The sequence below is a fragment of the Passer domesticus genome, chromosome 1 (genome assembly GCF_036417665.1).
Source record: "Passer domesticus isolate bPasDom1 chromosome 1, bPasDom1.hap1, whole genome shotgun sequence".
In the NCBI taxonomy this organism is placed as follows: Eukaryota; Metazoa; Chordata; class Aves; order Passeriformes; family Passeridae; genus Passer; species Passer domesticus.
Window position 1 is genome coordinate 102,360,107 of NC_087474.1, and position 24,635 is coordinate 102,384,741.

At 43.6% G+C, this 24,635-nt stretch overlaps 1 protein-coding gene across 5 annotated transcripts in view; it reads left to right on the forward strand.

The window, feature by feature from the left end:
• Positions 1-1,004: 1,004 nt before the first annotated feature.
• ZNF516 (zinc finger protein 516) overlaps positions 1,005-24,635 on the forward strand; it is a 101,818-nt gene continuing 78,187 nt past the window's right edge. For 2 of the 5 annotated variants that reach the window (XM_064431873.1, XM_064431866.1), the window contains exon 1: positions 1,005-1,160. The gene's annotated coding sequence lies outside the window, so the exon portion shown is untranslated. Of the gene's footprint in view, positions 1,161-1,205; positions 1,306-1,403; positions 1,509-3,474; positions 3,522-24,635 lie in introns of those variants that run through there. The other 3 variants (XM_064431868.1, XM_064431869.1, XM_064431871.1) reach the window with 3 other exon arrangements.

Consider the following 24,635-nt stretch of genomic DNA (forward strand, 5'->3'; position numbering starts at 1 on the left):
GTTTTCTTCTCGCTGCCGGAGCAGTTCGCGTCCCAAGTGCAAGACGGAGGGAGGGCGGCGCGGGGCCGGTGCGCCCGGGAAGGGCCGGCCCGGGGGCGGGGGGCGACTCCGGGAAGGGGAGCGCGGAGCCGGGGTGCCCGGGGGCCGTGGGGCTCTGCCGGCCTGGGGCGTCAAGATAACACCGTCCCTCCGTCAGAAGCGCTCCGTGTCAATTGTACGTCATCGCACATTATGAGACAAAGAAAGAAAGGAAAAAAAAAAAAGGCTCCATCCACACCCTTGATGTCTAGTAGCGAGCGTTAAATTAGGCTTCCCAGCCATAGACTAAACACACTCCCCTCGCCTGTGGCACACACAGATTTGGCGTGATTAAACCGGGCTTCGCAAACAGGCAGGAAAACAAGAATTGAACTTTTCAGCCATGGGAAGGGGGGGGACCAGGGGGGTTTTTTGGTTGCTGATTTTTTTTTTTTCTTTCTAAAGCCATATGGCAGATTGATTTGTTCGGAGGTCTTTCAACTTCCCCAGCGTGGCTGTTGAACAGTATTCCTCTTTGATCTTGATTGAGGACTTTAATGTTGTTGTTTCTGCGCATTTCAATAGATCCATAAATATTTTACCAGTGGAATTCGCCCAAGAAAAAAAAAAAAAGAATAAAAAGAAAAAAAAAAATAAAGTTTCTCATAGAAATGCATCTGGGGCAACTCCATCCCGCACCTTTCGCAGCGGAGGAGGTACGTGGGAACCGGGGCGGCGGTGGGCACAAGCGCCACTCCGCGCCCGCACAACGCGGCGCCCGCCTTCCTGCCCCCGGCGCTCCCGCGGGCGGCGGCACCCGCGCCCCAACTTTGCCCCGCGCAGACAATGGTCCCCGGCGTGTGCGTGCGGGCTCGGCACCGGCCGCAGCAGCGCGGCCGGCGGGGGACGCGCGACGGCGGCGGCGGCGGCGGCGGCGGGGCGGGCGGGGCGCGGGCGCGGCGGGGGCGGTGCGCGGGCGCGGGGCGCGGCGGGGGCCGGCGGGGCCGCCCCCGCCCGCGCCAGTGGAGCCGCTCGGCGGATCATGTGCAGCGCGGCGCCGCTCGCATGCGGCGCGTGGTTTCACCTTCAGAGCGGCTCGGCGCGCCCTTCCCCGAACGCTGCCGCCGCCGGCCGCGCAGGAGGTGAGGGGCGGCGGGGCGGGGGAATGGCCCGGGGGGCGGGGGGTCCGCGGGCTGTGCCCCTGGGGGGGAAAAAAACCCCTCAACTTCGCGCCTCCCCCGGGGTACGGGGACTGTCCCCCCCGGTCATCGGAGCAGCTCCAAAATGGTAACTTTGCGCTGTTCCGCGAGGAGGTCGGGTTTGCTGCAGTGGTGGTGCCGGGGGGTGGGGGAGCCCTGCGGGCTCCGGCAGCCTTTTGGCTTTGTACGCTCCGTCAGGGGCGTTGAGGGGAGGCGGACTGCGATATTAATCCATTAAGAGACAAAGAACAAATTGCCGCACTTTAAAGTAAAAAGCTTCGGCTGAAGGAGGTGGGTGATGGGTCGTCGAGCCCCGAGTAGCCACTTCAATTATTAACAGCGGGTTGTTCCCCCCCTTTCTCCCCCCACCCCCGCGAATATTGATCCAGCGTGTGCGTGGAATGCCCGGCGTGGGGCTGTGCCCGTGCGTGTCCCCCCCTTGTTTGCGAGTCGCTCTCGGTTCCGTGGCGAGCCGGTCGCTGCGTGATCCCCGTTAGAGAAGTACACAGTTTATCAAAGGAAGTTGGGGGTGGGCGGGCAGAGAAAACAATTATTCACATATAGACAGCGAGGAGGACTCGGAGGACAATGTCTCCGTAGCGATTATTTCCAGAAGAGGAAAAATAGCCTGTTTGATGCGGGTGGGGTGGGGGGAGGGAGACGGGGAGTTTAATGTACATGTTAAAAAAAAAAGGGGGGGGGGGGTCGAGAGGAGGGAAGGAAGGGGAGAGAGATAGGGAGGGAGAGAAAAGAAGAATAGAAATAATGCAGTTCCAGACATTTTGTGCTATAAAAGCTTTCCTCCTCCTCGTCCCTCCCTCCCTCCCCCCATTACTATCTTCGGTGATCATTAGCATAGCGCCGAGTCGCGATCCTAATGCGAATTAAGCACTTGGGCAAGTTGAGGAAAGTTTGGATGGGTAAACTTTGCTATGAGGGAAGAAGGTGGGGTGCTAAAACTGGCAGTACGTGTGGGGAGGCGTGCGGAGCATGACAGCCGGCCGTTGTTTTTCCCCTCAAACCAGCTAACCTCTGCAATTAGCTGCTGGAGACGAACCCTGCGTTTTAAGCCGAAAAGTGTCGGTTTGGAGTCAGCACCATTTATTAGGAGCGTTAATAAGCTCCCATCAGCAGACAGGGATCTTCTGGGGAATGCGCATTGTGTGTGCCCACAGCTTATCCATTACCCCTATAGATACGGAGGCGCTCGGGCACTGGACGTGCAAATATCATTTTGCTCGGACTATTTTCGAAACATTAATTCTGTTCTTTATTTAATCCAGATGCAGGGTTCCCCTCCCCCCCCCCCCCCCCATTTGCTGCCTTATTGTTGGGTGTACATTTTCTGAAAAGGCGACTGGTGTAACCTGTGGAATTTGAAATGCAAATAAAAGCCTGTGGGAGTTGAGGCAGAACAAATCAGCATTTATAAAGTGAAAAAGATTTAATGTCTTTGAAACCACTGCGAGATTTTTTTTTAATAAGAACTGAATCGTGACGTCAAGTCGTTTGGGCAAGATTTTTAATTTTTTTTTTTTTAATGTCTGAAACGCGAGTATGCGAAGTGCTTACAGGAAAAACAGATTACAAGATTAACATCTGTTAACATGATCGTTTATCTCCAGCCAAAAATAGGTCAGTCCTTTCTTAAGGAAACACGATTGCTGGGCGCATGATTAAATAATGAAATTAGGCTGATGAGTTCATAAATTAGACGCTGTGTCGACGTGCGTTAGGATCCGACCTGTGACAAAAATATGTAATTCGCTGTCCGCCGGAGAGCGGTGCGGGGTCAAAGTCCCTTTTTGGGGAGAGGCGCAACTCTCTCGCCGCCGCCTCCTCCTCTTCCTCCTCCCCTCGCTCCCATCGCCGGGAGCTCCCCGCTGCTTCCCCGCTCGCACCCAGCGTCTCCCCGGGCTGGGGAGCCCAACTCTCCCAGCCAGCGGAGAAGTTTCCTCGGCGGGGAGGGACGCGGGGGTGCCGCGGTTGGGGGGGTTGGGGAATGGGGCCGGGCGGACGCCGAGCCGAGCCCCCGCCCGCCGGCGGCCCCGCCTCGCCGGGGCGGCCCTATGCCGCGGGCCCGCCCCCCGCCACCGCCCGGCCCGGCCCGGCCCCGCTCGGCCCCGGGGTATCGGGGCGCGGCGAGGTGGGACGGGGAGCTGCTGTGCCGCGGCCTTTCCCCTGCCCTGCCCTGCCCTGCCCTGCCCTGCCCTGCCCTAAGCGCACCCCCGGCCCGGCCTCGTTCCTGCTGTCCCCTCGCCGTTCCCCCCGCAGCGCTGCGACCATCCGGCTTTTTTTTTGGAAGTGGGTGCAAAAGTGCCTTTATGAAACAGCTCGGGCCTGGCGGGGCCATCGATATTTTGATTTTTTTTTTTTTTTGGTGGGGTTTATTTTAATATTTGTATTATTCTGAGGCGGTTTCTGGAGAGTGTCTCCCCAAAACTGGTGGCTGGGCGCCGTGCTCAGGCCGGCTCCTGGGCGGCCGGGGAGAGGTCCCAGGAGCCCGCCCGGCTAAGGGCCGCTGCGCTTTGGCCCCGTGCCACGGACTTTATTTCATGCTTGCTGTGCTAAATGAGTTAACAGCCAAAGGGTTTTTCATTAACTCGACTTGGCAACCGTGTATTTCGTAGGCTTCCCCCCCCACCAACTTCCCCCCCACCCAAAAAAAAAAAAAGTGTAATTCTAAGCAAAAGCTGAGTGGCATAACATGGGTTGATTTTGATTTGGGAGGGGAAGTCCTTTTCAAAATCTTCTGTCACATTTCCCTTGTGCCCCCATCCCTGGGCATGGTGTGTGGGTGGGATGATAGCTGAGAGTTTTACTTTGTGAGATGTCCTGATTTTTGACCATTGCTTTCCAATGGTGTTTTGAGGCCCTGTGTGTCCTGGACCAAGCAGGAGGATGCTGACCCTGTGGCAGGGCAGGGCAGTGACCCCCTCAGCCCTGTGAGGGATGTGTGGATGGGGCTGGGGGAAGTGTGTAGGTGTATATGCTGGGGAGCTGCATGCCAGCAGCATGCCAGGCAGGTGCATGCAGGGGTGGGTGCATGCAGGGCCGGGAGGGGTGTTGTGGCACGTGTGTGTACAGATGCAGGGCAGGGATGGGGTATGTTGCACTGCTGCATGGGAGCCAGATGTGTGTGCCTGTAGGTCCTGCTGGAGATGTGCATGCATGGCAGAATGAGGCTCACATGGCTGCGGGGTGGGGGAACGCTGCATTGGTGCAGGTGCGTGTGTGTGCTCGTGTCCCCGTGTTTGTGGCTGGGTCCCGTGGGCAGGTGTGGGAGGTAGTGCAGGCTGGGCTTCTCTAGTGAGGCCCCCATGTGCTTACCCCCCAGGCTGGCTGCTGCCAGTGGGACGAGAGGAACAGCATTGTGAGAGGTGTTGGCTGTTTTAGGGGGGAGCAGAGCCAGGGAGGTGTGTTGGTGGTGAGAGCAGAAGTTTCATCTCGGCCGGGAGTATTTTGGTAGTTTTGCTCCAGTTGTTCTGTCCGTGGCAGCTGGCTGGGATGAGTTGTCTGTCAGTGAATGTTGTTGCTTTGTTTCTCTGCCAAAGTGTCCTTCAGTTCTGTCACAGCAGATCCACCATCATCAGCCTGGTCATCTGCTACTCTGTGCACCCCAGCTTTGTCCCACCAGGGTGGACGTGGTGGTTTTTGGAGCTTTCCTCTGTTGAAACTGGAAGCTGAAGTTGCATAGGAGCGCCTGTGGTGTAATTATTATCAAGGTGCAGATATTCCAGGAGACATCCTCAGTTTCACAAGAGGAGCTGCCATAGCCATCTTGAGTGAACTCTGTATAATAAAGTCATTTGCGTGGGGCTCTGTGTTACTGGCACAAGCACACCTTTAATAGCTCCTGGTGTAAAGTGGTTTTTAGCTATCTCTAGAAATTCTTGCCTGGGGTTTGTTTTCAAGTCTTTAGTTCCTATAAAGCTGAGTGGTGTTGAAGTGACACCTAGTTAGTGATAAGTACTGTGGAGTCTGTGTGAACAATAGGGCATTATAGCTGTCCCTCTAAACTATTAGATTAATATGCAAAGATAATGCTTTACAGAAAGGAGAGAAAAAATAAAGCATCAGTGAGAACAACATTGTCCTAAGGAATGATCTAAAACATGTTTAAAGAGAGGAGTGATCTTTGTTAGCACAGCACGTAGCACGACCTTCTAAACTCCTGTACCGGACAAACTATGTTTTAGTCCCTCCGTGAATGTGAATGACTATTTTTCTGTGCATCACAGAAGAGTTTTTACATCACTAGGGTGAAATCTACCTACTGTTACTTTCAAGTGTCCTCAGTAACTCCTTCTGCCTAGAATGGAGCAACATTTTGTAGATTAAAGTTTTCCTGTGGCAATGATTAATGTATTTACCTTAAAAAATAGGTTAATTGTATGATTTTATAACTGGTCATAGTATCATGCTGTCACCAAGATTTAATAATAGCAATTATCAGTACAGAAGTGTTCATTGAAGGGGTTGGAAACGATTGTGCCGTTGTTCTGAATCTCTGCCTGTTGAATTGATCATCATTTTAGTAAAGGAGGATGTTTATGTCTTAACATCTTACAGATCACCTTCAGAAGCTGGGCTGTTGGCTTCAGTTGACTGAAAAATGTGTAACTTTTAAAATGCACCCTGCTGTGGGTGCTTACACCAGAGGGGGCAGCCTGGAATAGTATCCTCATAGAAATGATGGTGTACTCACCAACTTGAGAGAACTTTGGGCAGTCTGTTTATTTGGATTTTTTTGCTAAGGTCTTTGTGTGCAGGTGACTTCAACAGTTGCCTTTAGTTACCTATAACTATTGTCTTATGTATGTATTTATTTATTTATTTATAATTACCGATAAGTATTATCTGTCTATAGTTACCTATATTTATAGTTATCTATAGTTACTTAGATGTAGTTCTCTGTGATTGAGATCTGATGAGTTTTATTCTGAGGCCCATCTAATGAAAAGTACCTATATTTAGTAAGATCCAAACCCTGTCAACTTTGAAAGGTCTAACTTCTCTGAAGATTTCAGTTCGTGCCAAGAACTTCCAGGACTTCTCTGGGATTACATGCAGTATGCAGAATGATCCAGTGCATAAGCTTTCGTTGAGACCAGTGATGAAGTCTGTATATGTGTGCTTAAACTGGAAATCTGGGTTTGACTATGCTGTTTCATAAAGTCATCAAAATAGAAAGCTGAAATGCAGCGTGATTGCATTTTGCAGGAAGCAACGTGTCCAAGCTTGCAAATTTCACAAGAAAAGTGGCTGTTTAAGTTTTTGAGACACAAGTATGAATTCGTAGATACATATCTTTTAAGTCTGAATGGGCATTGGATTTCTGCACAGAAAGGAGAAATGGACTTACTACTGTTTTTCACAACCATGTGATGTTCTTTAGTTGAATAAGAGCATGTACAATCATCCTAAAAATTGACTTGTTGCTTGTGAATCCACTGCTGACCCATAATAAGCACCTTTTCCATTCCCATTGACTACTGGGAGTTGCATGAGGATGATTCTGGGTGGAATTACAGTTTCTATATGGGTATCTGAAATCCTTAATTATATTGGCAGTTAATCGACTAAAACTTATTTTGGTCATTTTTTTTTCCTCTAGCCATAAGCTTAGTCCAGATACCTAATCACAGCGTGGCCAAAAAAAAAAAAAACCCCAAAAAACCCACACCAACAAAAAATCCCATTTATTTGATTAGATATCTGCAATATAAATATTTGAAACTTGGAGCAATGTTGCTTTTTCAAAGCAGACATCTTACATGCTGCAAATATTTATACACTTCAGTGCTAGGATAAAGCTGTTCTGACTCAGACACTGAAGACAAAATTCTGTTTTTCAGTTACCCACTGTAACTGCACAGAAACTGTACATTACTTGCGAGTTGGAATGACTTAACAGATAGCAATATTTCTTGGTTGTCACTTCTGTGTTAAAAGTAAGTGAAACTTCCTTCCTTTTCCAGCAGGAACGATTCTAGTAAATATTATGTTAGGGAGCCCACGTTAAAACTTGCGAGTGGATTATGGTCCAGGTAGTTAATGCTGCCACTTAGGCTTTCATTAGGATGATGACTTCATTACAAATGTTTACTTTCATTACCTCACTGTTAGTCAGCAAATGTTTAGTCTCTTGATCTGCTGAACCTGCTTTGCCATTTGAAGCCAGTGAGCTCTCTTTTTTTTTTGGTGTGATAATTACTCAATACTGGTTGTTAATTTTTGATGTTGTTTACATCTTGGTTATCTGCAGAGGCCCATTGGCGTTGTGGCACACTTAGTGTTAGCAGTTTCTCCTTGCATTCCTGAAGCTGCATTATGGCAGCAGTGCTTGTGCAAGGGAATGTGGGGCATTAAGCGTGTGTTCCGAGATTAAATTCATGTGCGGACGGACAGAACTTGCATCTCAAGTTGCAACCAAACTGTTCATTGCCTAATGAGTTCTAGCAGGTCTCATAGCAGTAGCACGCATCTGCTGTAAGATAAGTTGTTTATTTGCCACTCCCAAGTTGTGAGCTAACACTGCTCATGGTGTCCCTGGTAGGGACACTGGGACAGGGGCTGCTGAAGACCGGTCTATAAACTGTTTCAAGTCATGGAAGAACAGAGGCTTTTTTCTGTGGATTCAAGATTTTACCTTCTGAGGACTACTTAAAATTAATTTCTACGAACCTTTCATTTCAGTGATTGCTTATGGAAAAGAATTAAATTTTTATCAGCAGGATATTGTGTTGCTTAACTCTTGTTCAACAAAATCCACATTTCATTATGGGCTGCTGCAGAAGCTGTAGGCCTGGCATTACTGTTCCACTGTTGTGGTAAACCCAAGGTAACTTTAGTAGGGTGGCTCTGAATTTACGGTACTGGATGTGGGGATGAATTTAGCACACAGCACTTAGCACCTAATTAAAGCTTATAGTATTACATCCCTAATTAGGGCACTCTTAGAATCTCTAAGAAATTACTTTTTCCTTTGTCTATTCTTCTCCCTTTTCTTTCTTGCCATTTCACTGTGTGGTGTTGGGAGCTTGCTTCTCCATGTTGGGGCTGTCATATTTATGTCCCAAAGGAAATGCTTTCCAGCAGTGTACTTCAAATTGCAAAGTAGAAGAATTTTGTGGCTCCCTAAATATTTAAGGCCAGTTTCTAAAATGATCTAGCTTTTAATCTTCTTTTCAAAGTAAAATAAAAACTACAAAGAATATATAATTACAGTTTGTAGCTATTTTTAGACTCCTGACATGTTTCATTTATAAATGAATAATGATAAAAACAAATAGCACAGCAGCTAAACAGACAATTTTCAAACCAACAGCATCCACTTCAGCTACCCTGTGTGTGTTTCATATGTGTTTCCTTTGGTTCTTTCTATTTTTTTTTTTTTGGCTGGGATTGTACTGAAGCTGTATGTCTGTATGTCTCAGTACATGCTGGGGGGTGCAGACAAAACGAGAGCTCTGTCTGTCGGGCAGGTCCTGTTGTGAGTGTTTGCTGAGCACCGGATCGTGTGTCAGTGAGTTTCAATGTACGGCACACACACTCACACACACACACAGAGACACACAGGCATGCATGCTTTGCTTTTCCGGCAGGTATAATAGAGGAAGAATGGTGAGTTGGCTCGTCACTATTTTTACACTGCATAGAAATGCTTGTGTTGGCTTATTATGGGGATAAAGCTGACTGAATAGTAATATTTCCTTGTCTTTTTTAAAAAGATGGTGAGCAGGGAAGTGGTGTTAGTTTTTAGTAAAGAAAGAGGGGAGAGAAGCTGGTGGAAATTGAGGTGTTCTAGTCACAATTATAGCCTAATTTTAAAATGGTCACGTTTACTTATTTAAAAATAGGTTTGGGAATGAAATTAGCCATGTTCTTTGTTTTTAAAAGGGTAACGTGTGCGCACTCACCATATGATAGCATTTAACCCATATTGTATTAGCTGACAACAAGTCACATTTATTCTCTGATTTATTTCAGTGTTTCAGAATGTTCTTTTTCTGAAATCTAGTACAATAAAAGATGCATTTAGGATTGTGCAATGTAATTGTCTGTAGCTGTTTTGCCTCATTGCTAAAATGATACCAGGTTCATGAGTAAGCAGTATTTCTCCCTTCTGAAATAATTTCCTTAAGAAATAGTCATTCTCTGAATGTTGAAATGGTTTGCGGGAAGAGTTATGAACAATAGCTGGTGACACGGTGTGTTGTACAGGATTGCGGGGCGAGGTGTTACAGTCTCTGCTGGCTGAAACTAGAGCTCCTCTTTTGATGGCTGAGTACGTGCTTGCAAAGTCTTTCTCTCCCTCCCCCTCGTTGACCAGTCTTTACACAGGGGTTGCTTAGTTGTCTATTTTAATGGATGCATTCTGGCTTCCTTTGTGGTAGACTGTGAGGCACCTGCATTGGTGAGCTGGTAGCAGCATTGGCAGCCACAAGTATGATAAAACTATGAATCAGGCAACTTAAGGACTGGCTTAAACTGTGCAGTTAGGGAAATACGATATCTTCTTTTCCCTTTGGATTTGGATTTCCCTGGGAGTTGTATTTTTAGGCTTTCTTTCCGCTGTGCTGTCCTGCCTATGCACGTCTTTGGGGTTTCAGGAGCTGAGGCTCTACTGCAAAGTCCCGAAGTGTGCAGTAAATAGGAGTTAGCCCCATACGGTGCATTGCGTGAGAACTTTCAAAAGTCGGTGGCACTCCTCACTGAGGTACCAGTTGCTCACCATCTGTCTCTTAAAGTAATTTCTTTTAACCTTGGGACTCAAAAATATTTCAACAAGGTTATTCATGTGTTTGTGTGAAGAGTCTGTAAGTGTACTGAAAAACTGCTAAGCTTCTAATTTCAACGTGGTGTTTGAATACTAATGTATACCAATTAGGAATGGCTGGCAGTGTAATTCATAGAAGTTGAAAGGAGCATTAAACAGCACCCTTCCAACACTAAATACAGCTTTTCCTCCTGTGTGTAACTGCTAACGTGAAACCAAGGGTCTGTCTTCCAGATTGTTGTGCTAGCACGTTGATACATCTTTGGATAAAAAAACCAGGCTCGTGTATTATCACATCAGTCCCTTTGCAACATCCTGTGTATAACTGTACCTTTAGCTGATTAACACAATGCTTTCTTGGTACTGTTTTTGATGGCTCTGTGTATCCTTATTTTAAGATCTTTTTAAAGGAGTGTTTTCATCACTAAAGGGAAAAGCTGTATGAAATCTATAAATACTTACTTTAATTAGATTTGCTCTGTTTGTCTCTTTTTCTCTTTCCCTCCAGATAAATTTTACCTCAGTAATGAATGCTGTGATCTTCAATGCATAATTTATATTGACATTAATAATGATAGTTGGAGAATATTTTAATGCCAGTTTGAGAAAACATGACAATTTATGTTGATGTTCCCATTAAATTAGAACAGATTTTAGTAGAGAGCTGTGACTATCAGTGGTATGATGAAATAAGCCACTTCTTTTCGTTGTGGCAAGCATATTGGAGAGTTCATCTTATCGTGAGCGGTACATACCAGGTGTCAAGTGACATGCCAGACACACAGCTTTGCTTCTGAATGACTCTTTCCAATTAGAAAGTAATGGCTTTAACGGGATCAACCAAGTAATCGGAGTCTGTCAGTTCTCCCGTGCCAGGAGGTGTATATTTGCAAATGTTATTTATTTATTTATTTATTTAGTTAGTTATTTATTTATCTGCTTTTTAATGAGTTGCAAAATTGTTGGTAACCTTGAGTAAATTTTGGGGCGTGGTGGAAATACTATGTGGAAATTGTGGGATTAATGGTTTAGCAGTTGGGATTAAAAATAGTCTGAGCAAATTACCCTGTTGATACTGAAGCCAGGATCTGTTAATGGGGTTACAAGCAGATTGGTTTATCGGTCATTTATTTTCTAGGTTGATTAGGGATTATAGGTTGCCATCACAAAAGTAAGCAGTGCAAAAGGAGAGGATTGCTAATATTTTGCTTCAAAGTTTTGTGCACTTAGAAGGAGGGTGTCTGGAGCTCGAAAGTGGTTTCTAGGTTGCGGGCATCCTTTCCCCTCAGATTTTTATATTCTGAAGTAAATGTCTAAGGAGCCTGGGTATTGTAAAGGGGTAGTTTGGCTCGTTAAAAGTCTGCAAAATGTTACAAAACAGTAACCTGTGAAATTCATGCTGGCCACTATGAAAATTTTAAACGCCTGCTGCTGAATTGTCTGCTGTTGTGTTCCCTGTTTCAGTGCAGAACCCAGGGCTTTTCTTACTCACAACAATGTTTGTGACGTGCAGTCTGTGCAGTGGTGGCTTTTGTGTGTCCGGTTCTAACTTGCAGACAAACTGCATGTACTTCTGCATAAGAAAATCCTTTAACTGCCACTTGTTTATTGCAGATCACACATATGTCTCTAAGCTGGGCATAGAGTTGCAAACCAGGGCATCCCCTCTGAGGGATAAAAAGATGGCACCCATGATGGAACCCTTTAGATATTACTCTTATCTTCTGCTATCTAGTTCAGGAGATGCTGTGACTTTAACACTCCTTGTTACCTTGTCCTGATGTACAGCTTGAGATAATATAGTGACATTTATTTGGCTTTTCAATACTTGCTAAATCAAATGCAGTGAAATAACAAGTGAACATTTCTGCAACTTTTTAGCTAGATGTGGAGCACTGCACAAGATTGGTGGAGAGACCCGTAATTGTTTTTGTGTCCTTGGCTCTGACAGAAGATAAGAGAGAGAACAAGAAGTTCAAGAAGAGAAATGCTGACTTGGTTTGTTAGAGGAGTGGAAGATACAAGTTTAAAAGGATCCTCTGGGACTGCCTGATCTGGCAGGCCAGCAAAAGGAAGGGAAATGGGGACCTTGAGATGTAAGAGATTAAGCTAATTCCTTACCCTTCTAAAAACTAGGTTTTCTTCTGTCCTTGCAGAAAGCTTGTCCAAGTTTCCTGCAGGTTCTTGATCCGAGGATCAAGACTTGTATCACCAGACTGGAGAGGAAGACAGATAGTTACCTGCTTAATGTGGCACTCCTGTGAATTTTGTGCTCCTGGAGGTTGGGACAGAGAGCATAATAGACCTGATGAAGGATGAGCAACCCAGACCAGTGACAAGGTCAAGGAATTTGTCTGAATTTTGGCTTAAGTATTTTCTCCTGCAGTTCAGTTTGTGAACTGGTGCAGGTTACTCTGAAGTGTGTGGGGAGCCTAAAGCTGTCCTGCTGGCTCAGTGGAATTGGGAATGCTGCCCTCTGAGCTGGTACTTCCTCTGAACAGGAAAAAAACCCTCACTTGGTACAGTCTGTCATCTGTGATCCCCACGGAAGAAGAACACTTTCTTAAACTAAACTCTTCAACATGTAAGAAAAAGGACAAGATGATGAGAGTTGAGAGTCTGTCAGCTAAGAAGATGCTAGACATGAGACAGATTTTTGTTTTCTTAAGCACACAGTTTATTCTGCTTTATTCATTGTATTTTACACTTTGAAGAAGATAACAGTATTTGAAGGGCTAAAGTCTCAGTTTCTCATTCTAATATGCAAGTTTTGAATTTGAATCTTATTTTAAAAAGAAAATATCTATGCAGGTGTAGCAGTATGTGAATGTAGGAAGATAATTTTGCAGAAGAATAATAAAAAAACTCTTCACATAGTCCTCCCTGTTTTCCTCCCATGCTGTTAGGGTCTAATTGGTTTTGTTATCATAACTCAATTCTTGTGGAAACTTACAGCAGCTCTTTGAAGTTTATTGAAGACCAGGTAACCAGAATTACTCCTTGTGTAATTCCACCCACAAGTGAGGTAATTACAACTTATGTTGGGCATTAGCAGAGCTGTGCCAATATGAGCTGGTGCACTTGTAAAGGTCTCTCAGCCGTTTCATGTCTGGCATCAGTGTCGGTCTCTTTGCTCAGAAGTGATGAAGAGCTGGTGCAAGCAGCAGGCACAGCAAAAGCTGGAGAAGAGGAAAATAGGGTATGTTGAGCTGAACATAGCCTTAAAGGAAAAAAAATCAAGATCATACAGAAAAAAGGAGGAGGAAATGAGTGTTTGGAGGAGCTGTGAGTGTCCAGGAAGATTGTTGAAGGTGGAGAACTACTTTCCCCTGTACCTAGGAATGCTGAGTTTCTGTAGGTGGGTGTCTGTCTTACATCAGAAATCACCATGGCAGGAATCTCTGGCTATCTGCCTTAAGGTAGTAAAAGAATCATTGATCTTTGGTGATGCTTTTCTTCATGAGTGGTGAGGCTGAGGTGGGTGGCTGGAGCTCCCCTGGTCAGCATGTCCCTGTACAGTGTTGCTGGATGTTGCTGTCTGGGATGCGTTAATGGGGTCTGACTGAGATTTGTTTTATTTCCTGTGGCACTGGTCTGCTGGGTGGTCTCTGCCATCCTGCAGCAGCACCAGAATGAGATGGAGTGCGTGCAGAGCTGTGCAGGAGCAGGATATGGACAATGCCTGGTGTTCTGTCTGGTGCCTAGCTTGTGCAGTCCTGCTTCACCACAAGGAGCCCTAGGAGAAATTAGAGTAGGGGTGGTTGTAGAGAGATGTTAAACAGAAGAAGAGGAGGTTGGCTGAGCACGTGTTTGCATGTGTGTGAGGTAACTGAATTTTTCTTCTGTGTAGTTTCTTGGAGGGACTTCAAGAAATCACTGATTATTGCAGACTCCTTTCCTGTGTCTTGTCCCCCAGGCATACTTTGCTCTGCAGTCCCTTTTTCCTGGCTGTTGTGCCCTTCTGAACTTCAGCTGGTGTCAGCACTCAAAACGTGAAGGTGGCAGAGACTTGGGATGAGTGGGTGGATGTGGCATGCTGAGCATGAGAGTTTTTGGAGGAGGAATATGAAGTGGAGCAGGTTTGTGTTCAGAATGAAAACAGGAGTGATCCAGGTGTTGCAAGGGGCCCGTGAGAAGGATTGAGCTATGCTGAGGAACCAGGCTGTTGGCACACAAGGGTTGGGAGGGTGTCAATGCAAACAGCCACCTAAGACTGAGTAATTTTTAGCACTGGTAGCAAACTACCTTAAAAAAGAAATTGCTGTTAATGAATAGAATTTGTTAGGACTAGCTGGGTTTGTGAGAGATGCATGTCAGCAAAAAGAGCCATGAAAAGAAAAAACATTTGGGAAGTCTGTTGTTCATCCTCTGTCTTTTCTGTGAATACTGTCATGAATCTGTCCTGAAAGCGCATTTTCTAGATGTGACTTTTACTGCTACAGCCTTAACTCTGATGACTTTTGCAAAGAATGTGCTGGGTATAATGTTTCTGCTCTCTTAAAAAGAAGTAGTAGATTTATGTTTTTAGCATTATAGAGGAGATAAAATGAGGACTTGAAACAGTTCCCTTTTCCAGGCTTCTGTAGCTCTGATCAGTTCCTTATGGTAACAATCATCCTCTACATCAAACCACAACATGATGGTCAGGTAAAGGTGCGTGGGAACACAGCAGGCATCTGTTTTTATCTGACACAGAGTCAGCGGTTTAGGCTTACAGAAGATTATGATTTATCAAGAGAGTATAATTATAAGCTGTTGTCATATGGTGGCACCCAGTAGAAATGATGATCTGTTGCTGCTGTTCTGGGATGTGTACAAACACACAGTAAGAATAAGTTCCAGGACTTGATTGTATCTCTTCTGTGTACATGTGGTTATATGGATCCATTAAGGGGTCATTAAAAGTTCTCCAGAGCATATCTGCTGTCAAATTAAATGCTAATAAATGTCTGTTAATTATCACAGTCCTCTTCACAATAATAAGTTATTAGAATTGAATTTACTGTGCATTTTACTACAGTGGGGGGAAGCCAACTTTGGTGCTTGATCCTCATCTGGCATTTGAATGTGTGTGCGTAATGCAAGGCAAAAATTTCGCCACAGTCTTCCTGGTACTGAAGGCTGCCTGTGTGGAGATGGGGTCGGAGTGTTCTCTGCTCTCCTCCAGACTCAGCTGGTTTCTGTGCAGAAACTGGTCGTGCCGCAGGCTTGCAGGAAAACTGCACCTTGGGGCTCTAGTTCTGTGTCACACCATAGGTGCCTAGAAATGTGGTCAATGCCAGTGTCCCTGCGTCATTCCAGAAATTAATCCGTCAGCTACCTGAAAAATATTAGGATGGTTCATTAGCCCTCTTTCTTTGTGTCCATTACAGAGGGGTAGTAGGGAAAAGTCACATAAGAGATCAGTGACCAAGGAGGAAAAGGTTTAGCATGCCGTATAGGTTATATAAAGGTTTAGCATGGGTATACTCATGTGAGTACAGCTCTCTTCCCTGAGGAAAAGTATCATGTATGGAATTCTCTTTCATTGCAAAGATACTTTCCTTTTGCAAGCAGCAGCAACTTTCTAGTTTTGGTAATTCAGCCTATTGGTAAGCTGTGTAGCATAGTAAATATGCACAGATAGGAAGCTTACTTTTATGTATTTCCTGAGCAGTGCAACTAGAAGTGAAGTGGTGCTACATCCCCTGCACATGTACATGGCATTGTAATTTCTTCTAGACAGTGGTCAGAAAATGATACATATTCCATCACTTTAGGACATTCCATCTAGTTGACCCCAGAGGCAAAACCTTGCTCAGTTACTGTGCATTTTGGTAGTGTTTGTCCAGTTATTTTGATCATGTTAGTTTAAATTTACGTCAGCCTATGTTAGACTAGAGCTTGGTATTAGGTGTGCTGAATATGTGCTGTGGTGTAGAAAGAACAGGATGACAAGGAACTGGGCTGGCAGAAGGAGATGTGCTTATGGCATCTGTTTTGTGCCTATTGAATACTTTATTTCAGCCCTGTATTCCCTGAGTCATGTTAATCCTGGTATCGGTAGGTACCGCCTACGCCCAGTTTATTTCTACCTTGAGGTCATGGCATAGGGTCATTATCTCACTTTCTGACTGTAAGCCATACTGCCTCATAGGCTGATGATGAATTCACGGCTTTTAGGGAGTCATGTCTGCTCCTGTGCATGTGCACACGCACCCCCCCCACTACAAAATAACAACTTCAAAGTCCTCACTGGGTAATCTTCACTGACATCAGTGAGCACTTCTTACTCATCTGAGGAGCCTCGCTGACTTGAGAGGCACTTTCTTGTGAGTAGGAGTTTGCCAGTGTTAGCAATGGTGGCCCAGCCTGGCTCCAGAGGGTGATGGTATGACTCAGTTACCCTAAGTTTGGCGTTGCCTAGGCATATACACACATGCAAAGAAAAACCCAAAAAAAGAAAAAAAAAGGAAAAAGGTGTTGGTGTTACCTGGCCAGGATTTGAAAAAAGAAAAAGGAATTGTTGGTTTTGTGTGTGTTGTTGATGTTTAAAGTCAAGCAAACAGAATTACTTTCAGCACTGTAGGTACAAGTACCTCCTTGGCTGCTCATAATGATGTGGAAAATTTTGTGTTTATGGCAGTGCAACGTGATGTGCTTCTGTCCTCCTGCCTCCTTCGTGACACTGTGGACTGGATTGTCCTCAACTCTTTGCCATCTCCACCCACTGATGCGGAGAGTTCAGGGGTGTAGGCCGGGCTGATTTGGTTCTCTGTTTATATAGGACATAGACCTGCATGCTCTGAATGTATTTGTTTAAATAACAGGTCAGCTGTTAACAGAAAATGGTACATGCCTTGCTGGTTAATGGGAAAATGAAGGCAATATTGTCACGATGATGGCTTTAGAGATTGTTTCCTGTAGTTCCTCAAGTATGACAGAAGACACATAGCTAAGTATTGTTAAAAAAGGTGCTCGCTAGAATAATAGTAAGTGTATGATGAACTTAATGCCAGAGATAACAATGCAGTTCAATAGAGTGACTTCAGAATGCTGTTGTCATTCAGTATTTCTGCTTCTTTTGTCTTGGTAAACAGCAGATTTTTTTTTCCTTCTCCTACTTCCAGTTTTGCAGAAGTAGGTTATCTGTAGTTTGCTATAGTTTCGAGGTTATATATTAGCAAGCATCATATTATTAATCCTTGCAAGTCAATGTTGATTTTTTGTAGTATCAACGTAGTATATGCCTATACATGTGGAAACAAAAGTCAGAGATTTATTTTAAAACTTTAAAGGTGGATATGTGGTATTGGCAAGAAGCAGAGTGTACCCTAAGGCATCCTTACATTGCCAGTTGGGATTTAAGCTTTTATACTAGTAAATTTTATTGTCTAGGTTAAAAGCCAAATTCATTCAATTAAATTAATCTCTGGTTCTTTTCCAGTGTGGCAGAGTTTAACCAGGGATGAGTGTAGCTTTTTGGGTAAACATTAAAACATGCTGATGATTTGATATTTTTTAAACTAATATTAGAGTGAGCTCAAATGAAAAGAGGTTTTGAAGTTTTTGCATGGGGCTGCCATGCTGCCATGAATAAAATTAATTTTTATTTATTATTTAATCAACATGCTTCCCATGAGTACAAAGCTTGTAATTTAACACTCCTCCTTGGTCTGGCAAGCTGATCCCTGTAGGTGGATGCTGGTGGCCATTTGGAAGTGTGTTGAATTGACTGCAAAGATTGGATCATGTGGGTCATTCTGTACATTGTGGGGTTTGGTTTCAGAGACAGTGATTCACGATTGCCTAATTTTGGAGCTCAAATAATTGCTGTGCTGTCAGTGCTTCTTTTTGAAGTGTTCCTAACGAGGGTGTAAAGGCCGGTAGTTTATGTTAAATGGCAGGAGAAACAGTTTGTCTGCTGCATTTCCACTGTGTGTATCAGTGTAATGCATGTAATCCATCCACAGGTTTATGCATTCAGTCCTCCTGGAAGTGTCATAGATCCACAGTGCCCCTGAGCACTAGATTTAGCATTTGATGCTCACATGTAGTTTTCAGATCTATAAAGTGTCTTCATCCTTACAGCTCCCCACTGGCTGTGTTTTTCAAGACGTTGAGGAGCTTAGTACTCTTCCCAAGTCAGCTGTGATTTATGCTCAGTCAGAGAGGACCGAGGCAGCCCATTGAAGTTACCCTAAGGGAAGCTGTCATCATCAGGATGATTAAAAAGCCTCGTTGGGCAGATGATGCAATATCAGTGTGCAGGATAGCCCTGCTGCAGGTCGAGGGCTCTGGCCCCAGCTGATGCTTCTGCCCAGGTACCTGAAGGACGGCAGAGCCGCAGGTGCAAACTCAGAAACAGAAGGAGCAGGCAGGAATGGCTGTTCCTGTAGATTTTTCTCTAAGCAGTGAGGAGAATGTGAAAGAAGGTTTAGGAAGGCTAAAATACCAACTTGCATAAATGGGAAACAGCTTAATAATGCAGTGCTGACATAGCATAGGTGAGATCTTGTTGCCTGGTTGCTCCACATGCCCTGTTGTGACAGCTGGGGCAGTTGAGCAGGGTAACACATATCCGCTCCCCTCTGCAAGTTTTCATGTTGCCACTCCTATATGGATGTCTTCTGGCCAAAAACTTCTCTCAGGCATCACTCTAGGAAGCATGTTTTGACACTGCCTGCTTGCATATGTGCTTAGAGGGAGTCACTGCAGGTGTCAGTGCAAAGACAACTCTTCTCTTGTGTGTGGTTGAAAGGTTGCAAGGCAAAGAAGTTAGCGAGAATAACTCAATCTTCCTTGAAAAAAACCGAACCCTAACCCTTCCTCATTAAAATTGCATGAATTTAACAAAAATGTATGTCATGACATTCAATATATCTGAGAGGACATGGTTAGTTTTGATATGAAAGATTGGGTTTAGAACAATCCCAATCAAGAACAATTGGCAATTATAAAAGGTTTTAGATAAACCAGAATGGTTTTAATTTTGTAATTATTTTAAGCACATCAGTATATGCACCTGGGGACAGAGATGACCCTTCATTGTTACTGTTTGTGGAGAGGTGACTTTAACAAGAGATACTGGCCTGAGGGGGTTCCTTAGCCTGCTGTAACCCTTACCCCTTTCTTCAGAGGAAAGGTTTGCTATGGAGTGGCTGATTCAGTATTGGGAGGTGTGGTTCTTTAGGTTTCTTTCTGAATTTCATCCATGTGCTTTTTTTTTGTGTGTATGTTTGTTTTGGTGGTTTTGACACTGACATAGGTGAAAACCAGGTTTGCTGAGAAACATCAGTAACGCACTAGATGTCCTGTGTAACTTTGCTAGGGTGAGGAGGAAGGGATTTGGTTGGGATGTAGCAATTGGCAAGTATGCTGAAGTGTGGTAAGACCAACTGGATGCAGTCACCGGGGTGCAGTCAGATTTGATTGTCCTGTGCTTAGTTACTCTTCCTGTAGTTACTGACAGGTGAGGCATCCTGCAGTGTAGCAGGCATCTGCATGTTTGAGCTAGGTCATACCTGATCTTACAGATCTAATAATCTGTGATTGCACAGCATAACAAAAAGAGTTTGCATTCTACTTCAGATTAATGAGATCTGTCTCTTAAAGCAGAGGGTTTAAGATGCAATTACTCTGTATTTATACAACAATCACTTGTGGTGTAAGTGAGGTAGCTTACATAAACTTGTCTTTAGGATTGTTTTTGGTACTGTGAATGAAAAGTTGGTTCATTTTTCTTTTAAATAAAAGTTGAAGGTAATATCAAGCTATTTTTTCCCCTGTACATAGGATGATACCACTACAGTGCTGCAAATTGCAACAAAGGTGTTGTTGCTTTATGTAGATTCAACAATGTGGAAGTTCTGCCTTGTGCTGTGTGGGTCTCTTCTTTCAAGGTCAATGGGCTGGACTTCTTGAGCAGCTGAATCCCATAAGAAAGCTCTTGTCTCTTGTGTCATGGTGTCTATCTTTGTGATAGTGGCTGTGCAGTGGAGGGCAGAGCCCTGGTGGAGGGGTAGGGGTGGAAGAGGTGGAGACAGGAGGGCAGGGATATGGCCTGGAGGTGTTGGCTCACCTCCATGGAATCGTTGAGACATTTTTGTTTGAGTAGAGGAGTGCTTTGAAGTCTTCTGGTGGAAAGCCTGCCTCCTCGCCCCTGTCTCCTCTTTCAGGTGGGTAGGTTTTCTACCTACACTTTACCAGAAGTGTAGGTTTAGCTGCCTGTGCTTTACAAGAACAAAATGTTTCCTGTGGCAAACAGAAATTGCATGCAGAAACCCAGGTTTGATTTCTCAATTCTGAGTCCCTCTGTTCTTACAAAATAATGGTTTTGCTGCATTTTTTTGTTTGACTTGTTTAAGTTTTAAAGGAAAAGATTCAAATTGTGCTTTTCAATACCATTTAAAATATTTAAGTCATTGTCTTGGCCAGCAGAAAAGACCTGTGGGAGCTGGGAGGCAAAAAGGCAGGGAAAACAAAAGTACCTGTTCAACTAGGAGCGCTAGTGCAGATTAAGGAACGTGTAGCATTTTTCTGCCAAAACTTAAACAGCAGTTTCAGTTCAACTGTTGACTGACACAATCATTGCCCCTGTTGCAGCATCTGAGTAACTGTGAGGAAATACCTGAGTATCTCCTGGTTGCTGGTGGTGTCTGCATGACCTCATGCACTGATGTGTGTTTTCTCCCACTGGTGCCTGAACACGCATTGCTGCCAAGGCTTTCTTCCATCCACAGTGGACAGGAGCGGGCACTTGGCTTTGTCCCTGTGCTGCTGCCTATTCTTGATTGAATTGGTTATTGCCTCCTCTTGGTGCATGGAAGCTTGAATGCTGGCATCTTACTCTTCAGTTAGGAGTGAAGGCAGCCCTGTTGACCTTGGGCTTGAGAAAGTCACTATCCTAGGGTTTAGGGTTTTATGGGGTTTCCTTCTGCTTCTGTTTGTTTTTCAGTAATTGAAAAATGCCACTGTTTGAATTTTGAGAGTGAAATTCTAATTTCTAAATAAAACTTTAGTTATTTGTATAAATAATGAGGGAATCAGTTAACAGCTTTGTGTTTCTTACTGTTCTGGTTATGCCTACTAGGAAACTTTAAGGAAATATACGAAGCTGTCAAGCCTGCAAAAACAAGAGAGTATCTTTCTTGAAGAGAAGAGACTTGGATAGCTCATAAAATCGCAGCCTTTGGGTGCTGCGGAGAAGTAAATTGAAGTCATTATGACATTATGGCAGAGAGCGTCTGATCTGCCAAACTGTCAGCGTTTGATGGACGTGGTATCTACTGACACGATGTTGCATGAGTGCCAGCCAGTTTCTCTTTCTGTCAGCGCAGTGTTGATACTGCCAAGTGCCTGTTATTCCCTCGAACTGCTGCACGTGCAGAAGAAGCTGCTGATCAATACTGTAAAGGGGCAGTTCATGTTTGGTGATCATCAGATGCGTATTGATCCGTCTTTCGGTTATGGGTGTGTAATGTTAGGAAATCAGTGATTGAGATGGTTGAAGTATTGGTAACAGATAATTTCTCTAAATTACAACATAAACATTTGCAACACCTAATAACTTGCCAAATAAATGTAGTTTCCTGACAGCTTTCCAGCATCAGTTTCATTTGGGAGCTGAGTCACTAATGCCCTAAAGTTTAGGAGAAGAAAAACCAATGAAAGTGTCAGGAAGTGACTTTTTTTGTTTGTTTGTTTGTTGTGCTTTTGTTTGTTTGTTTAACATAGCAGGAACTGAGCATCCCAAAGAAATGATCTCACCAACCCTGCTGTGACTCTCTGTGCCTCCAAAATGAGTCTGGAAGCAGGTTCTGAAAGTGGAGATGCAGCAGAAACAAAGGTGAAAGAGCAAATGCTGACATTATGCAAGATAGCAGATGAGAAATGATTCAATAATGGTTACAAGCATTCATACAGGGGAAGGAAAACCCACCCAGATTCCCACTTAACGATATTGATTCCACACTTGAAAAATGAACTGCAGTTTATTGCATCCAAGTTATAGAGAATGTTCTCCACGGATCCAAGGAGAGGTACGACAGGAGGGTTTTTTGCTGTGTGCTTAGACAACAAAGTAATATGGGAAGGATTAAAGGACTTCTCAGGTGAAGTCATCCTCTGTTTAATGCTTATGGAGAAAGCAGTGGCATCTTGTAGTCTTGGCTGAATATATTTTGGAGGATTAAGGATATTTCTGCCATTATATGAGTGACTGTTGAAAATAAGATCAAAGCTCCAGTCTTTTATTGGCGTTCTCTCATAGCAAGGGCGTGTGCTTTGTATTTTACTGTGTCACAATTTCTAGGGGTTTGTTTTTGTTTGATTTTTTTTTCCTTGTTTTTGTGTGTGTGATAGTTTCTCATCTCTAGTACAATGTACAAATTAGTTATTCAGGTAAAAACTGTAAAATCTGGATGACCTAATTATAGATTTCTTAATTTGCACTCCTGTGTCCTGTTATTAAGTATTCCCTAACTCAGAAGAGCTCAGTACTTGGAAATCCCATTGCAGTCAACGGGAAATGCTATAATAAGCACTTTGAAAAGCAGGCTTTCCTTGTTAAGCACTTAAACATGATGGTTTGTAGAGATACCCGAGACATGAAAATTCTTTACCTAAATTAGTAACCTAGTTAGTATCTCCAGAGCCAATGAAGTGTTTGAAAAATGTTTGCACATCATTTGTGAAATTTCAGGTTTAATTTTAAATAATTCTGAATCTTGCAGGTGTTTTTGCTTGGAGCAGATGAGTAGAATTTGATTATGTATTTTAAGTAAAGTCTTTTTGGGAAGAAATTTTCAAGTTTCACAGTGAAATCTCTGATTTTGTTTTTTATTAAATATACTGTGTCACGATTCTGCTCATATTCAAAAGGTATGAGTGGTTTTGAAAATAATACTAGCCTCACTGGACTTAAATGATTATTTATGTGTTTGAAGTTACTCAGTTACATAAGTGTTTGCAGAACTGGGGGTTCTGTAAAGTTTCAGTTAATGGCTTAAATTTCTTCCATTCTTAATAACTTTATTTTTAAGATACCTGAAATACCTGTATTTATAGCACAGCTCACTCTCTGCATTTGGTTTCAGAAAGGAAAATAATTTTAGGTCAACTTCTGTTCATGTAGAAGGAAAAAATTGATGTGGAACTAGAACAGATTTTGGCTTTATGTATGTTTCGTCAGTGATACAATGGATTCATTCATAAACCTTCAGTAAGATGTATTTTGATATTTTTCCTTTCATTGTAAAACATAGGTGCAAGTTTTCCTGGAGAATTAACAACACAAAAGCCTTAATTTAGAGTTATAATTACAAAATGATGACTTTACCATTTGGAGCAGTTCAATGGTTTTATGTGGAATGAGAGGACGGGTGAGGCTTTCTCAAATGCAGGCCTTTTTAGGACACTGTGAATAATGTGCAACAGATAATTTTGTTCTAGTAATATACAATGAAGCATGGAGATTATAAGACTACATATTTTAGGAAATTGTATTCCTGAATGAGCAGTTCTAAATACATCCTGAAATAGTTCCATGCTGTATGGACATGCTGTGAAGCTTAGGACATCCTAGATTTCCTCAGACAATATAAAATACTTCTTGTTATTAAATTTTAAGCAGGATTCGCTGTGTCCTTTTATGTAGTTGTTCTGGAAGTTTAATGGTTTCAGACACCTTTTAGTTTGCAGACAAATTGGGGCATTTTCAAAGTAGCAGTTAAAGCCTGCTGAACTCCTATGCACTAAAGGGTAGACCAAAAAATAACTTCCCTCAAAAACACACACTATAACCTCCCTCCCTCTGTTTTTCCCCACTTCCTTCTCTGTGCTAGAGACTTTTTTTCCTTTCTAGCTGTGCATTCTTGAGTACTTACCACTGAGTTATCTGATTAACTCTTGCATAAAGAAGCCAGTGAGGAGACTTAAAAAAGCATAGCTGAAGTTTTCAACTTCTAACACCATTTCTAAGACTCTTCAGCTGCTTTGAAAATTTCAGTTTGTGCCTTTTCCACTCTCTGCCTGTATTGTGCATCTGTGCACGTGCAAAATGTACTGTATGGTAAAACTGGCTAAATATCTGTTTCAAATTAAATGTAGTCATTGAGGAAAGATTGCTTTAGGTTCAGGTTATTTCACCAATATTCTACATTGAACTTCTGTTCAAACCCAGTATTTCCTGATCACAGTCTGTGGAGTTGGGGTGAGGCTTGATTGAAAAGAAACTTCTTCAAGTGTTTGGGTGCCAGAATGAAGTGACCTCTCAAAGATATTTGACCTGTGGAACTCACTGTACCAAGATATTATCAGAGTAAAACATTACAGCTCAGGCTAACTAATGGAGAGGTTATGACATATGACTTCTGGCATAAGAGGGCTACTCAAAGCATGAGGTCAAGAAGACACATTTTCAAAGAAGGATGCTCTTGCCTACTTCTAAATCATTTGTGCCCTCTGAAGTTGGGGTGCTGGCCTCATCTCTCACTGCTTTTCTTAAGATGAAGGACGGCTCTGGTTTTAGAAAACGTATTTTTTTCATCTGAATCACTGCTGTAGTGTCTCAGATTTTAAGAAAATGTCCTCATGATTATGCATGCTCTGTTATTTTGATGCCAGATATGAACAGTGTCTGTCAGAAAGGGGAATTT